Source organism: Primulina huaijiensis, chromosome 12 (genome assembly GCF_012295235.1).
Source record: "Primulina huaijiensis isolate GDHJ02 chromosome 12, ASM1229523v2, whole genome shotgun sequence".
In the NCBI taxonomy this organism is placed as follows: Eukaryota; Viridiplantae; Streptophyta; class Magnoliopsida; order Lamiales; family Gesneriaceae; genus Primulina; species Primulina huaijiensis.
Genome location: NC_133317.1, coordinates 16,235,356 through 16,251,807, shown reverse-complemented (window position 1 = coordinate 16,251,807; position 16,452 = coordinate 16,235,356).

Sequence of the window (16,452 nt, the reverse complement as noted above, 5' to 3'; positions counted from 1 at the left end):
ACACTTGTGGCTTAATCCTCATAACTCGATCCTACGAACCGTGAACCAACACCTCGAGACCCATCCTAGGATGCTATGACAATGATTCAAACTCCCATGACGCCTCAAAACAACGATGCAAACCATACAACGCAACTCAAACCGTGAACACGACATTTCGAGACCAAGATGTTTCCTACAATTTCTAATGCAATCAAATGCCTATCGACACGAAACGAAGCGCCAAAAATCATCCCAATATCATACTCACAATACTTAAACGCAGCAGCGATCACCCAACGGTTCCCAACGAAGCCTGCAACAAATAAATTTAAGAATTCATCAAGAACATATTTTCAGAAAATTGCAATTTGAACAGTCTCACGAAAACGATAATAACTTACTCGTTTATTGTCCAAAATTACGAATTTACTGTCAAATTGAAGGTATCAAAAAGTAATATGTTTTATAGGTTGAAAGTTTTTCCGGAAAATCGATCGTAAATTCGCAGTATTTAAAATGAAAGTAAATTTCGAGTTTTGAAATCCAAAAATCCTCTCAAAAGCAATCCAACCATTTTTGCTCAAACTTTGCACAACATACATGAATTTTTACACATAATAAACATAAGAACATATAATATAACAAGATCGATGCAGAAAAAAAGATTATACATGCCTTTCACTTTTGAAAATGCTTGAAACGACGATATCGAAGCGGAACAAATGCGAGTGTTGATCCGGGACGAACGTGGCAGATTTTCTTTGAAGAAAACGAACGAGAATCGCTGGAAAATACGGAGGATAGGGGCGGCTGCTACTTAAGACTTAGAACCCTAAGTTTCTCTCAAAATATGAAGTGGAACAAACCAAATGAAGTGTGTGTGTGGGTCGTGTATGGATGTGTGTAAAATTGTGTGTGCGCGTGAGTTTAGGTAATTAGGGAGAATAAAAAATTTCTTAATTACATATTTAACAAGGTAATTAAAATATTAACTCCCTACTCATCTCTAATAAAATCCCTAAATATAAAATAAAATGCACACTTGCTAAATTTTAAAAGTTTTGCAATCCTAAAATCACTAAATAAATAAATTAGGCTTTAAAAATGATAAAACTAAATAAATCATTTAAAATGCATCAATCCTAACTTAAAATAAAATAACACATTTTAAAATCGCCAAACTCGTCGTCGGTCTCTTTTCCTCGATCCCGTATCGAATAATCGCCTGAAACATGAAACTCAAGAAAAATTTTAACGTGCTTCTCATAAACATAAATATTTTAAAATAATGAAATTTCATAAATCATGCATCGTTAAACTCATTTTAAAATTAAATAAATGATTTAACAATTTAAATAAATGCATGGGTTTTACGTGTACTGAATTGGGCTCTTTACTTATTCTCCAAGAAGATGACATTCCTTGAAATGAACTTCATTGTTTAATTGAGATCATAGATATAATATATAATATAATTCTTTGCTTATCCCACAAAACAGCGCAAATTAGCTCTACTCTCCAATTTGCTTCCCACTGCCTTCTTCACATAGGCAGTACATCTCCATATTCTTAAAAAAGAATATTTGTGAAGCTTTCCCATCCATATCTCATATGAAGTTTTATCAACTGCCTTTGTATGAACTTTGTTCAACAACATTGCTTCAGACTCAGGAGCAAATCCCCAAAAGGATGGCGGCTGATGGATAAACCTACGAGGGTGCTTCAAGCACAATATTCTCAATGAGCTTCAATAGATCGTGTTGTAAGAATGTAAACACCGATGAATTAAATCAAGTTTGGTTTAAATCAAGCGGAAAATACTCGAAATAATCCTTCTTTAAGAAAGATGATTATTTTAAAAGCCTTTTAGCTTGTGTGAACTGAATAACTGAAATGAGGGGGATCATTCTTGCTTGTATCAGTTCAGTTATGGTGAGAACTGAAACGATATCAGCTCAAACTGATCAAATCAATATGAAAACAATAGTTAAACAGTTAAGCGCACAAGATATGTTTATGGATGTTCGGAGATTAAACGTCTACCGTTTTAAAAGTGCGGAAAATTTTTTTTTTTTAAAAAGCTCACATTTTGAAAATAAGCGTTTGAATATTTTGCATGCATGCAGTCCTACTTAAAATACCATTTAAAAATAATTATAAATTTTTGCCATTAAAATAAAACGGAACGTAAGCAAGTAAAGTTCTAACATCCAACCGTGAAATAATTCAGCGTAAATAAAGAAAATTATCAAATCCTCTCATGCTCATAAAATCATAAAAGTGCAGAAAACATCAAGAGGTCCTCGGGTCGTGTCACCCACCAGGTCTGCCGACTCAGAGTTCAGCACCTCTAGTCCCCTCGACATCGGACACACCTGCATCACACACGCCTAGTGAGTCTAAAGACTCAACACACCTGTACAAAAAATAGCAAATACCTATACGTAGCAGTCAACAGTGAAAAATATCATACTCAACAAATCTTTCATGAACTTTAAAAGCTTAATTTAAAGGTGTCAAAACAGTTCATCTTAATCATCATTCATCATTTCCATTGGTGAATTCAGTTAATTAGAGGTGACTATCGTACATCATCATTTACGATGAATCCATCATACATAGAATCGCGGTACCCGGCGGCTATCGGACACCAGGGACAGGATTACCCATCCACTGTGCCTAGGCCTCATCATCATCGTTTAGATATACGTCTTATGCATTTACATATATTTCGATAGTCATAAATAAATTCTCATCATTCAAAACATCATCATTTACATCACTTATAAAAATGATGCACCAATGCAATTTTCTTTAAATCCAAGCAAGCAACGTATACTTTCATAAAATCTTAAAAATCGTGATCATGCTGCATAATCATTTAAAATATAGTAAATTTGTGCTCAGGGCGCTGCCATGACCAAGATCTCACCACGGGTGCAAAATGACCATTTTGCCCCTGAAAACCCAAAAGTTACCGTTTTACCCCTGGACCTCTAACCCGAATCTTACCAAACTCCTTAAAATGTCCCAAAACATATTTAAAATCATTATTAGACGTAAACTCGAGCCCAATACCAAACTTAATCGATTCGTTTTAAAACTTGGATCGGGGTCCGGTTTTAACCCGAATCGACTCGAAACTTAACCAAATTTTTCCCAAATGTTTACCACACCTAATAAACATCTAAAAGGCTCGAAAAACCTTAAAACCAGACCTCTAAGCTCTTCGGACAACTCTTGGAAAGCTGCTGGATTTTTTTTGTCACAACCTAGGAACAAACCCTCACTCCCTCCACTTGAGAATTCTCGTCCCTAGCTCGCACCCAAGCGACTCAGCAACAAACCAGCCCACCCAGGACCAAGACTATGCTATACTGAACCCACTAGAAACATGGTTATAGCCCCATGCACGCTGGGCATCCCGATCGATCGCTAGACTCCAAGGCACCCAACTCGCGGCTACTTCCTACTTCTCGATCAACCGTGCTTGGGGTTGGCTCCAGCACGTGCTGAGCCTGTCTAAGCCTTGTCTAAGACCCATCAGGATCTGGTCTAAGGCTCGGCTATGTCCGTGCGTGCCTAACCGACCCCTGCACTCTAATTATCCCAAGACCCGAGCCATCCCCTTGAAACATTACTCTCGGCCCTTCCTTTTGCAGCTATCAGCAAAAGTTCTAAACCCCAAGACAACCCCTGGACACCACTTACAGTCCTTAGCATCAAGAACTAGCAGCCCTTGCACAAAAATACAGAAAGAACGTGAATAACAAACATGGATTGCAAGAAAAGTACATGAAACTCGAAATCTCTCATGCACATGATGGGATCGAAAGTTTTCATGCAAGAAACCATTCAGCAGCATATAAAATGAGTGTGATGCAGAAAAAAAATGATACAATGCGTGCTTGGTATATATATATTTTTCAAGAAAACCGAAGAACGAGCGTCGGGAATCAAGCCGGATAATTTTCCTTGAGCGAATTCACTTGGCCGAAGCCTCCTTGAAGAAGTTTTGCTGAAACCAAGAGGGTTTGATAGGGAGAAGGGGAGGTGTTAGTTGAGTGTGAAAAATTTTAGGTTTAAGGTGTGGTTAAATAATAATTAGTTTGTTACATAATAGGTAATGGGCCCTAAGTTAAAATTAAAAGTTTAAAAAAATGAGTTTTAAGCCCAACAAGCTTAAAATTAGGCCCATTAAGTCTAAACACCATCCCGAAAAATATGTCATTTTGGTAATTTCTTGAAAATATTAGCCGAACCCTCAAAAGTCTCCCGATTCGATAAAATTTGCGTACCGCTGAAAAATATGCTCTGGCGGGTAAAAATACCTAACAAAGGCTATTTTTTGAAAAATACATTTAAAACACCTTATAATAATTAATAAAAATTAATTATGTAATTAAAATAATTTTCCTAATAATTCTATGGTCTCCGTTCTTCGTTCGAGTGTGAAATACCCAGCATTTCAATACGCTATATTTTCTGTGTATATGTGAGTGATGGTGTGTGTGTGTGTGTGAGAACTGATCTATGAATACAACACGAAAGTGTTCTCAGACACTGAGAATTTTGCTTCTAAACTAAGCTGATGGCATTCCCTATTTTTCTCTTCTTTTGTGATCTTCACACACACTTTGTTGATGGTATTGATCTTGCATTTATAGAGTCTATGTGACCGTTCATCAAGACTCATCAAATATGTACGTTGCAGTTTGAATCCGTTCATCAATATTTGTGTCTTGTCCTTTCTGACAGTCATTTTGGAACTTCTCGACTTTAAGCTCTGCTACAACGTTCATTATTGTCCTTTGACTGGACAATTTCTTTCCATAATGCGTACAGCTGGATTCCACTTAAATAAGCTTGTATTGTTCTGCAAACTGGTCGGATCCTAACTGATGCTCTGAATTGGTCAGCTGAACTTGTCTTGAACTGGTCTGGTGAAATCAGTTGGCTCGTCAACTGAACTGATTTCACTAATTCATTTGAACTGGTCAGCTGGGCTCTTCATCAGTTGAATTCTTCATCAGCTGGCCGGGATTCTAAAGGTCTTCTTCTGAACCACCTATCAGCTGAACAATCAGTTAAACTGGTCTCTGATATATCAGTTGGACTGGTTCAGTTTGGTCAATCAGTTGGCACTTTCAGTTTGCGTCTTGATAGCTTCAGTTTTGGTTCGGTAGATTTCTGCGCACTTAGGTAAATTCTTGTGAAACAAAATAACAAGTTTTGTTAACATCAAAATCAAGATTGCGAATATGAAATGTTCCAACAGCAGCAATTCAGTGAATCTCATAATAATCGAATCATGTCCATCAATGTCTTATTACGACGTTCTGACATATAATTCAACTGGAGTGTTGTAGGTGGGTCCACTATGAGAGAATCTTATTTTCCTTAAGGTAGTATTGAAATTTAGTACTTAAAATATTCTCTACCTTGATTAGATCGCAATTTTTTAATATTATTTCCTAATAGTTTATCTACTTAAGCTCCGAGTTCTTTGAACTTTTCAAAATTGTATTTCATTAAATACATATACCCATAACTCGAGAAATCATCAGTAAAGTTAATGAACGAAGATTGCCAATATCTCGTGTTAACAATTCGCGATCTACACACATCTGTATAGATCAAATCCAGTAAATCATGTGTACGCTCCAATATCCCTAGGAAATGTGTTTTGGTCATCTTTTTTTTAGACACGACTCACATGTTTCAAGAGAGTTTATGTCTAACATGTCAAACATGCCCTCTCCCACTAAGTTGTCCATTTATTTTTGGAAAATAGGTCCTAGCCAGCATGTTGCAAGTGTGCATTATTTTGACTATCTTTTTTCTTTTATTTGTTGTTGAAATCATATTCACTTGTACATCATTAATTGGAATATATTTAATTTTTATGTTATAAAGATCGTTTTGTAATTCGTATGTTCCAATTAAACATTAATTCTTGTAAATATTTCAAATATCTTTAGCAAATAAACAAAAAAATTCATAATTATCAAGCATAGAAATGAAAACAATGTTTTTAACTAAGTCATAAACATATAAAAAAATATCTCAAAAGTAACCTAAAGTGATTGCTTAATAATTAGTAAACATCTCATATGGTCTTCATAGCAACCCTTGCTCAATTGTCTATCCTTAGGAAGGTCTCACTATACCTTTTTCTTGTACTTCTGTTTATCACCCGGAAATCATTGCATAGATGAAGACCACATCAAGTATCTAATACCTAAGATGTTGAATTAATTGAGATATTTACTTCAACATAAAACATACCCTTTCCAGAACTTATATGTGCTAGATATTCCTTGCGGTTGCACTTCCAGTGTCCATGCTTCTTGCTGTAGAAGCAAACATCTTCTATCTTTTCGGGCTTTGAAGGCCCTTTAGAAGTGTTTGGAGCTTGCTTCTTGGTGGGTTTGTGTTTCTTGGATGGAGAATAACGTTTCTTTCCCTTCCCTCGTTTGTCTTTCTTCATCCCAGATGAGGAGCTCACTAAGAAAACATGTTTTTCATTTTTTATGGTGGCTTCATATGTGGTAAGCATATTGACTAACTTCTCAAGGGTAACCTCTAGCTTGTTCATATTGAAGTTCAACACAAACCCATAAAACTAGGATGACAAAGATAGTAGCAGAATGTCTGTGGCAAATTCCTTTGGAATGACAAGTTTCAGACCCCCTAACTTTTCAGTGAGCTCAATCATCCTCACACCATGCTCATGGACTGAGACCCCTTTTCACGGGCGTGATGTTATGAGTTTTTTGATAGTAGCATGTGATAGGATCGATTAATTGGTGAAAGAGTATTTAGAAGGGGGGTTGAATAAACATTTAACGATTTTCACAACCTTTTCAATTATTGAGTAAGTTTAGTGACAAACTGAAGTTCGAAATCTTGTCAGTCAATATCAATCAGTTAACAATAAAGTGCGGAATAAACTGACTGATAGAAAGAACAAAAACTGAAGTAATAACACACAAGATTTTATGGATGTTCGGAGATTTCAAACACGCATACGTCACCTCTTCTATCACGAAGATATGATATTCACTAAAAGATTTTGATCGATACAAACAGTTGTACAGACCCACTTCAGTTGGACTTAACAATGACAAACTGAAACTCTTAGTTACAACACAATTTACAGTTCACGACTGGATTTGAAATAACTTAACACGACTGATTACAATAATATCAGTTTGTGCTTGCAAGCTCAAAGTATAGCCTTAAATGCTATGGATGAATACAATATGCGTGAGATTTGAAATATTTCAGCAGAGTAACAGCTCAGTTAAGAGTTTTTCAAGAGACGAGTTGAGAGTAGTTCAGTTCGAAGTTGTTGGAGATCCTTCTCAGCTGTTCTTCCTCTGCTATTTATAGGCTTTGCCTCCAACAGTAATATTGAATGCGATTTGAGCTTTTCTATCTGTTGTTTGCCACATCAACATTCTTCTGACTGTCGTACACTACTGTTTTTTGAAATGCGGCGATCCCACTATTAGTTGCAGTCTTCTTTTGTACTATCTGTCGGTTGAATGTTCTTTTCTTTAACTGATGACGTGTACAGCTGAAAGATAAGCTTATAAGCAATAGCTGATAAGCTCACAACTGTTTGTAGCAACTGATCAGTCAGTTGTCTGCGTGGTTCATGAAACATTTGCTACTCGTTTTCTTAAAACGTGCTAGAAATTTTTTTTTCTTACTAAATCGGCCGAATACATATATATGTACTTTAAAAATACCTTGTACCATTTTAAAAATAAACAATCGACTAACATTTAAAAATCAATAAAAAATAGTTCAAATCGTAAAATCATCAACGTTTTACCAAACGTAAAAACATTATTTGAAAAGTATATCCCATACTATAACCTCTCAAAAATCTCTCATAACATAAATAAAAATCATAGAATATCTTTAACATAACTTAAAATCATAAATCATAACTAGTGCGGAAAACTAGCATCGGTCCTCGGGTTATGTTCACCTTCAGCCCAGCAAAATCAACCATCAAACCTCCCTTAACATTATTATCATAATCACCTGCATCAATCACACCTAGTGAGTCTAAAGACTCAACACCATAATCTTGATAAAAAGTATTACATATACAGATCACATACAACAGAGAAAATATTTGTACTTAAAATATCGTTTTCATGAAGATGCATAAACTTCAAACAAGAACATTTTGGTAAACATTTTCATAAAGATGCATGAACTTTAAGCAAAAACATTTTCATATTGATGCATCAAATTTAAACGTAAAAAATCCCATAAACTTTTTTCCGTAAACATTTTCATATCATCATAAACATATTCATATTCATATCCATATCCATATTCGTATCAACATATTCATATTCATATTCCTTTCGTTTAATTCAGATCGGTAACTGTGACTCGTATTTGTATTGGGTGATGGATCCATCTATAAAATAAACCACAGTACTGGGCGGCGGAGACATCAGCGACACTCTCACCCGTCAACTAAGCCTTGGCCAACGTATTAACATATCATCATATTCGTATTCGTATTCGTATCAATGGAAATACGATCATCGGGTTCCCACAGGGACCTTCACCCTCACGATATCTCCAACGTATTTAGTCACAATTACTTCACTTCCTTCAACGTTTCGTATTCTCATCACTTAATAAAAATTAAACATGCATATAACGTGAAACGTCTGCTATTCTTATTGCTTAAAAAGTACTAAAATTTTTTTTAACCATACTATTTTGGCCGAATTACTTGCCTACATTTATAAAATATTTTTGTACCATTTTAAAAATAAACCAACCAACTAGTATTTGAAAATCAAATGAAATAGTCAAAACATGAAATCGTCAAATGTTTTATCAAACCTAAAAAGCAATAAATTTGAAAAGTATAGCCCATACAAAACCTCTCAAAAATCTCTCAAAAGCATAAATAAAGAGTCGTAAAAATCTTTAACATAATCATAAACGTAAATCATAAGTGCGGAAAAATAGAAGCGCTGGTCCTCGGGTCATGTGCACCTTCAGTCCAGTCAGGTCAAACATCAAGACCTCAACAAAACTCACATGCGTCCATCACACCTAGTGAGTCTAAAGAATCAACACACCATAATCTTTATAACAAATAATACGTATAAAATCACAAGCAAAAATGAAAATACTTTTACGTAAAAATAACATTTTCAAGACTTGCATAACATAAACCTCAACCTTTTTCCTTTAACTCATTCATAACATGTATCCTTTCATCATGATCATAAACATTTTACTTTTTATTGAATTCAGATCGGTAATTGTGACTTTTTTCATCCTCAAAAGTCGATGGATCCATCTATATGTAACCACAGTACTGTGCGGCGGGGACATCAGCGACGCTCTCTCGTCAACTGAGCCTTGGCCTATCCTCATCGAATGGAAATATGATCTTCGGACTCTCTTTGAGGCCTTCTCCCATAAATTGGCTCCCTCTGGGACCTTTTCTGTCACGATATCCCCACTCTTATCTTCATATCCTCAATAGTCACAATTACTTCACTTCCTTCAATGTTTTATATTTTCATCACTTTATAAAAATTTTGCATTTAGCATCCTTTTTTCCTTTTAAAAACAAACATGCAATATATCCTTTTAACTTTATCGTTTCATCATAAATTTCATAAATGAATCATAAAATTCCATAAACCTTTAACATAACCATTTTAGCATATAAAAATCCTTAAACATTTAAAATAATCATAATAGCATTTAAAACAGCGTTCAGAGCACTGACATGACGTTTACTAATTTTCGGGTATAAAATTACCGTTTTACGCCTAGACGTAAAATTTCACGTTTTTTACTTTTTCTTAATTTCTTTGACTCTAACATGTCCCAAACAATTATTTAAGCATAAATTAATTTTCTCATAATTTTATTTAGCTTAAATATTAGGCTTTTTAATTAATCCTTAATTATTCGTTTTTTTAAGGCGTTTTAATCCCGAATAATTTAAAAATTTAATATAAAATTCCTAAATTTAAAACTTAGATATTTTATATTATTTTAGCCCTCGTGAAACACGACTCGACCCCCCGTGAGCCGTGTTTCAAATTAATTTCCCAAAACAAAACCCTAAGTCCACGCCCTAAGCCATACCCAAGCCACCTACACGTTTCCCTTGAGCCAAGCTCGAGCCATGCTGGACCAACTTCGAGCCTCACTTCCCGTATACCCTACTGGACCCCAAGATTCAACCCACTTGACCCCTAGCTCGAAACCGAAGCCACACTCCCAAGCGCAAGCAGCGGCCGAGAGTCCTCAAGTTCATGGACTCCACTTTCGTGTGCCTAGGAACTAACCAACGAGCCCAGCCCCTGAACCAGCCTCCCAATCACCCTCCTAGGACCCTAACCCATTGACCTAGCCAGTCAAAACCCTCTGGCCATGCCCCTTAGTCCCTTGCGCGGCTGTTATTGTGAAGCGAACATGCGTTGGCCGCTTGGGTTGGAGCTAGGACTACTTCTCACCCCTGGTGGTCGAGTCCTAGCATGGATAGGATTCCTTCCCTGACCCCTCATGTGACTCTAGACTCCCCTGGTCCAAACCGTGCCCAGCCATGCCTCCAAAAGAACTCGACCCGAGCCCTTCCTTTGTGCCCAGCCGCGGATGGTTCCAGCTTGGTTCAGTTCTTGTTACTACGTTTGTGCGTGTGTTATAGGGCCCTAACACTTGTATAAAACTCCCCTGATCATGTCCTAATCATGGTAGCCTCTAGAGCGACATTAAAACATGAATTTGGAACATATAGTCATGAGTTTTTCACATGTATAAGCAATATTTTGAAATAATCATAAGAACCTCATGCTTTTCATACAAACGTTATTTAAAACGATAGTACGATGTGATATGTGAGAAAAAGAGATGTATGGCGTGCCTTTGTGTTTTAAACGAACGATTGTATGTTGACGATGAAGAACGACGACAAGGAGGGCCTAGTCTTGAATTCCCTTGAAAGCTGTCGAATTTTCTCTACTAAATATTGTGTGTGTGTGTTGTGAATTGCTTGGCGAGGGTTTGGGAGAGAATTCTGAAAGTGGTGTGTTTTTAACGTGAGTGGGGGAAGGGTTATGGTAGGTTATGGGTTTAATTGTACTTTAAATACTTAATTATTCTACTAACAAGGCTTAGGCCCATTAAGGGTTTTAATGAGGCCCATTAGTCTTTAATTAAATTATAAAAATTATTTGTTTAAATAAGTTTGTGAATTTATTAGCCGATTTGCCAAAACGTTCGAGTTTTTGTTGAAAAACCAATACCGATAAAATTTACGTCTTGGCGTATAAAATCACCTCAAAACCCCTTATTTTCAAAAATATTAAAAAGCATCAATCATATTTTAAATAATTAAAAACAATTATTTAATAAAACAAGTCTCTATTTTTCAGCCATCGGTCTCCGTTCCTCGATCGCAACTTGAATAACCCTTAAAAATATATTTTAATGCATTTATTTAGAAAAAATACTAAAGCATCATGTAAACATGTCACATAATCATTTAGCAATTAAAATCATTTAATTACTCATTTTTCATATTTCCTAGTGAAACGTCTGCTACTTGTTTTGCTAGAAATTTTTTTTTTAAACCTTACCGTTCGGCCGAATTACTTCAATATTTTTATAAAATATTTTGCTTCATTTTAAAATAATAACTCCAGCTAGTATTTGAAAATAAAAGAAATAGTCAAATCGTCTAACATTGTAGAACCCGTAAATTAGACTACGTATAAGCCATGCATAATTCTAGTATTTTAAATTAAAATGATTTTTATTGCATGAGTATTTAAATTCTTTAAATTTATTTATTTTACGTAGTAGTTTTATTTGTCACCTTTTCAGTTAAATAAGTGAGGCCGGACTGGAGATGAAGAATTGAGATAAGTTAATAAAGACTTATTTAGGAAGTGGTAATTTAGCATGTTTATTTCATTAAATTGTGTTTAATTATTTTTATGCATTTTATGCATAATTCATGCATGATAGGATTTAATTCATGAAATTTTAAAAGTTCACGCATTAGGGTGTCTAGGTGCATTTCACGTTCGAACGAAGATCGGAGACCGGGGAATTTTTCAGGAAAATTATTTTATTACGTGATTTATTTTTATAAATTAATTTACAGTGTTTTTAAGTGTAATTTTCAAGAATGAGAATTTTTGGGTATTTTTACCAGCAGGATTTTTATTTTTTAACGGTACGTGGATTTTATCGAATCGGATAACTTTTTAAGGGTTTGGCTAATATTTTCAAAATCTTTCCAACACGAAATATTTTTCGGCAGTGCGTTTGGACTTAATAGGCCTACTTCTAAGCTCGTTGGGCTTAAAATCCTTTTAAACTCTTAATTATCAAAATTTGGCCCATTAATAGATTGTTAGCTATTTATTTATTGGCTAATTATCATCTTAACCTAAAACCTAATTTTAATTCCCCACTCAGCCGACAACCATTCCCTCCCCTCGATTTCTTCACCAGAGCAGCTGAGCACCATTCTTCTTGGCGTTGGGTGCAAATAAAATCTCTCGGGTTCCCCTTGCATTGTGCTCGTCATTCCACCAAGGCACGCTTGTATTTTATTTTCCCTTCATACACGTCATAAATATGCTGATTTTAATATATTTGTATGGGAATTCTTCGATCCACATCATGCTTGCAGTTTAGGAGAGTTTGACATGAAAAACATTCGGTTCTTGCATGATGCTCACGTTTTGTTTTATATTGTGCAAGGGGCTGCGGTTTTTGGTTGTTATGGGGCTGTACATGGTGACAAGGGTTGTCTTGGGGTTTAGAATTGTTGCTGGTGGTTTCAGGTTGAAGAGCCGAGGGGAGTGTTTATTTGGGATGGCTCGGTTCTTGGGGTAAATAGCGGGTAGGGATCAGCTAGCAACACAGGGACCTAGCCGAGTCTTAGACCAGACCCTGGTGGGTCTGAGACAAGGTTTGGAAGGGTTCAGTACGAGCAGGAAAGGGACTCAAGCGCAGCTGGTCGAGAGAGTAGGAAATTATTCGTGAATTGGGTTTCCTTGGAGTCTAGCGAGAAGCGGTGAGTTCCAGTAGGCATGGGCTGATTTTCATGGGTTCAGTAGGTTTGTGAAAGTCCTAGGATGGTCTAAGAAAGGTTGGTTGGTGGCTAGAACCATCGGCTATGGTGTAGGGATGGTAATTGCGTGCTAGGGTCTCGGCAAATGTTGAGTATTGACTGCTGGATTTTTCCAGCTGCTGTCCAAGGTTTGTTCGAGGGCCTAATGGAATGGTTTTGGGGAAATTAAGGTCTTTTAAGAGTTTATAAGGTGTGGTAAAATTTGGAAAAGTTTTGGTTAAATTTCGGTTCGATTCGGGTTAAAATCGGGACCCCGGTCCCAGTTTTAAAACAATTCGGTTAAGTTATGAAATGAGCTAGAATTTACGTCTATGAATGCTTTTAAAAATATTTTTTGACATTTTAAGGAGTTTGGTAAGCTTCGGGTCAATTTTAGAGGTCTAGGGGTGAAACGATAATATTTGGGTTTCCAGGGGCAAAATAGTCATTTTGCACACGGGGTGAGATTTTGGTCCTCGCAGCGCCCTGAGCACAAATCATAATATTTTTAAATGTTCATGCATCACATTTGCGATTTTTATGCCATTATAATAATTATGGTGCATGCTTGGTTTAAAGGAATTAAGAGAGAAAAGGAAGAACGTGAAGAGCACTCCGCCTCCGCCGCGCCGCGTCGTTATTTCGTTTGTTTTGTGTCAAAACAAACCAAGGCATGTTTATATCTTCTTTCACTCTTCAATCAAGCCATATAGATATTTTTAAATATCGCAAGTACATGATTTTATTGCAAGAAGATCGAAATTGTTCATATTTAATTATGTTAGTTAATTATATTACGTGCAAATATTCATTTTGAGATTTATGCGATATTGCTTGTGGTCACTTTACTATCATGTTTAAGTCCGGTCGCCAGTTACCGGTCAGTTCAGTTGTTTCACCCAGTATACTGTGGCAGTAGTCTGATCAGAAATATATTATTAAGTTCGGTCGCCAGTTACCGGCCCGGTCGCCAGTTACTGGTCAGTTCAGTTCAGCTCAGTTCAGGGACCACTTGCGTAGACCATAATCTCACCAGAAAATTATTACAAGTTATTTCATTACAGGGCTCCAAGGAGCAAACACTTTCACTATGATATTTTCAATTCAGTTATGCACGTACTATAATTACCATTGAAATGATATTTTAAGTTACACCTCATTACAGGATACTTTCACTTGCATGCGACTTTATTATTTATTTACTTGTTATTTACGATAGATGCATGCTGAGTCTTTAGGCTCACTAGACTTGATTGTTGTAGGTACTGATGATGTCGGGACCGAGGGCGGGGATCAGTGAGCCAGCTCGAGTCGGCAGTAGTGGGACCCGAGACCTCACTTTTCAGCATTTATTATTGTTATCGTTCAAACATTTTTATCTACCGTTGGATAAAATTTTTACAGTTATTTTTACAACATTAATTTCTTCCGCTGCTATTTTTAAACATGATACATTATTTAACAGTTTATTTTATGAACTGAATATTTCATTTAGTTTAAAAAGAAAATTTTTTAATTTTTCCGCAAATTTTCAAGTAAGGATTTCTAGGCCTTTACAAACATCTTACCAAACCTAAAAAGCAATAATTTGAAAAGTGTCGCCCATACTAAACCTCTCAAAAATCTCTCAAAAAGCATAAATAAATTGTCTTAAAATCTTTAACGTAAATCATAAACTTGAATGCGGAAAGTAGAAGCGCTTGTCCTCGGGTCATGTGCACCTTCAGTCCAGTCAAATCAGGCATCCAAGCCTCCCTCAACATTATTATCATACTCACCTATATCAATCACACCTAGTGATTCTAAAGACTCAACACATCATATTCTTGATACCAAATAATACATATAAAACCACAAGCAACAGTGAAAAATACTTTAACGTAAAAAACAATTTTCATGACATGCATAAACTTCACACATAAACATTTTCGTAAACATTTTCATATCATCTTCAACGTATTCATATACATATTCTCATCAACATATACGTATTCTTTTTTCCTTTTCGTTGAATTCAGATCGTTAATTGTGATTTTCGTGTTCATCTACGTCTACGTGTTGGGCGATGGATCCATCTACATGTAACCACAATACTTGGCGGCAGGGACATCAGCAACACTCTCACTAGTCAACTGAGCCTTGGCCTTACGTATTAACATATCATCGTATACATATCTGTATCCAAGGAAACACGATCGTCGGGCTCCCTCGTATTAGTCACAATTACTTCCCTTCCTTCAACGTTTCATATTTTCATTACTTTATAAAATTTAAACATGCATATAACGTTTTTCTTTTAAACCAAGCATGCACATGTCTTTTAAATGTCCCCGTTAAATCATAAAATTCATAAACATTTTTGAAAATAACATTTTTAACGTATACATATCCATGAACATTTAAAATAATCATATTAACATATAAAACAACAATCAGAGCACTGTCATGACGTTTACTAATTTCCAGGTGTAAAATTATCGTTTTACCCCTAGACGTAAAATTTTCTGTTTTTTACATTTTCTTAATTTCATGAACTCTAACATGTCCCAAATAATTATTTAAACCTAAAATAAAATTCCCATAATTTTATTTAGCTTAAATACTAGGCTTTTTAATTAATTTATAATTAATCGTTTTGAAGGTGTTTTAATCCCGAAAAATTTCAAACTTTAATATAAAATTTCTAAATTCAAAACTTAGACTTTTTATATTATTTTAGCCCTAGTGAACCACGACTCGACCCCTCTGAGTCGTGTTTTGAATTTATTTTGTCAAAGGAAACCCCAAACCTTCGAACCAACCTCATCGAGCCATCTAGCTTATTCATCGAGCCAAGCTCGGACCACGCCGAGCCGAACCCTGACCAGAACCTCCAAGAACCCTCTTGGACCCTTGGACCCAACCGACTTGACCCCTAGCTCGAAACCGAAGTCCCTAACCTAGCAACCAAACCAGCCGAGACTCTTCCTAGCTTAGGACTCTTCGAACTCGCCTCTAGGACTTAGCCACTGGACCAGCCCCTGAACCTGACCCATTTGCACCATCCTAGGACCCTAGTGTCTTGATCTATCGCAGCCCAGAACCCCCAAGGCCGAGCTCCTTGCCCTGCGCACAGCTGCAAGTGCGAGCGATCCCCATGCGATTCTCGGGTGGGATTCCTAGCAAGCTAGGACTCCTTCCCCTACCCTTGACGCGAATCCTAGCATGGCTAGGACTCTCACCCTGGCTCGGACATGACCTTGGCTAGCCCTGGTCCTAGTCGTGCCATGCCATGCCAAGCCTTGTGATAAAAATAAAAATTGTACATTAATTAAATGTTTTATAATATAAACTTATAG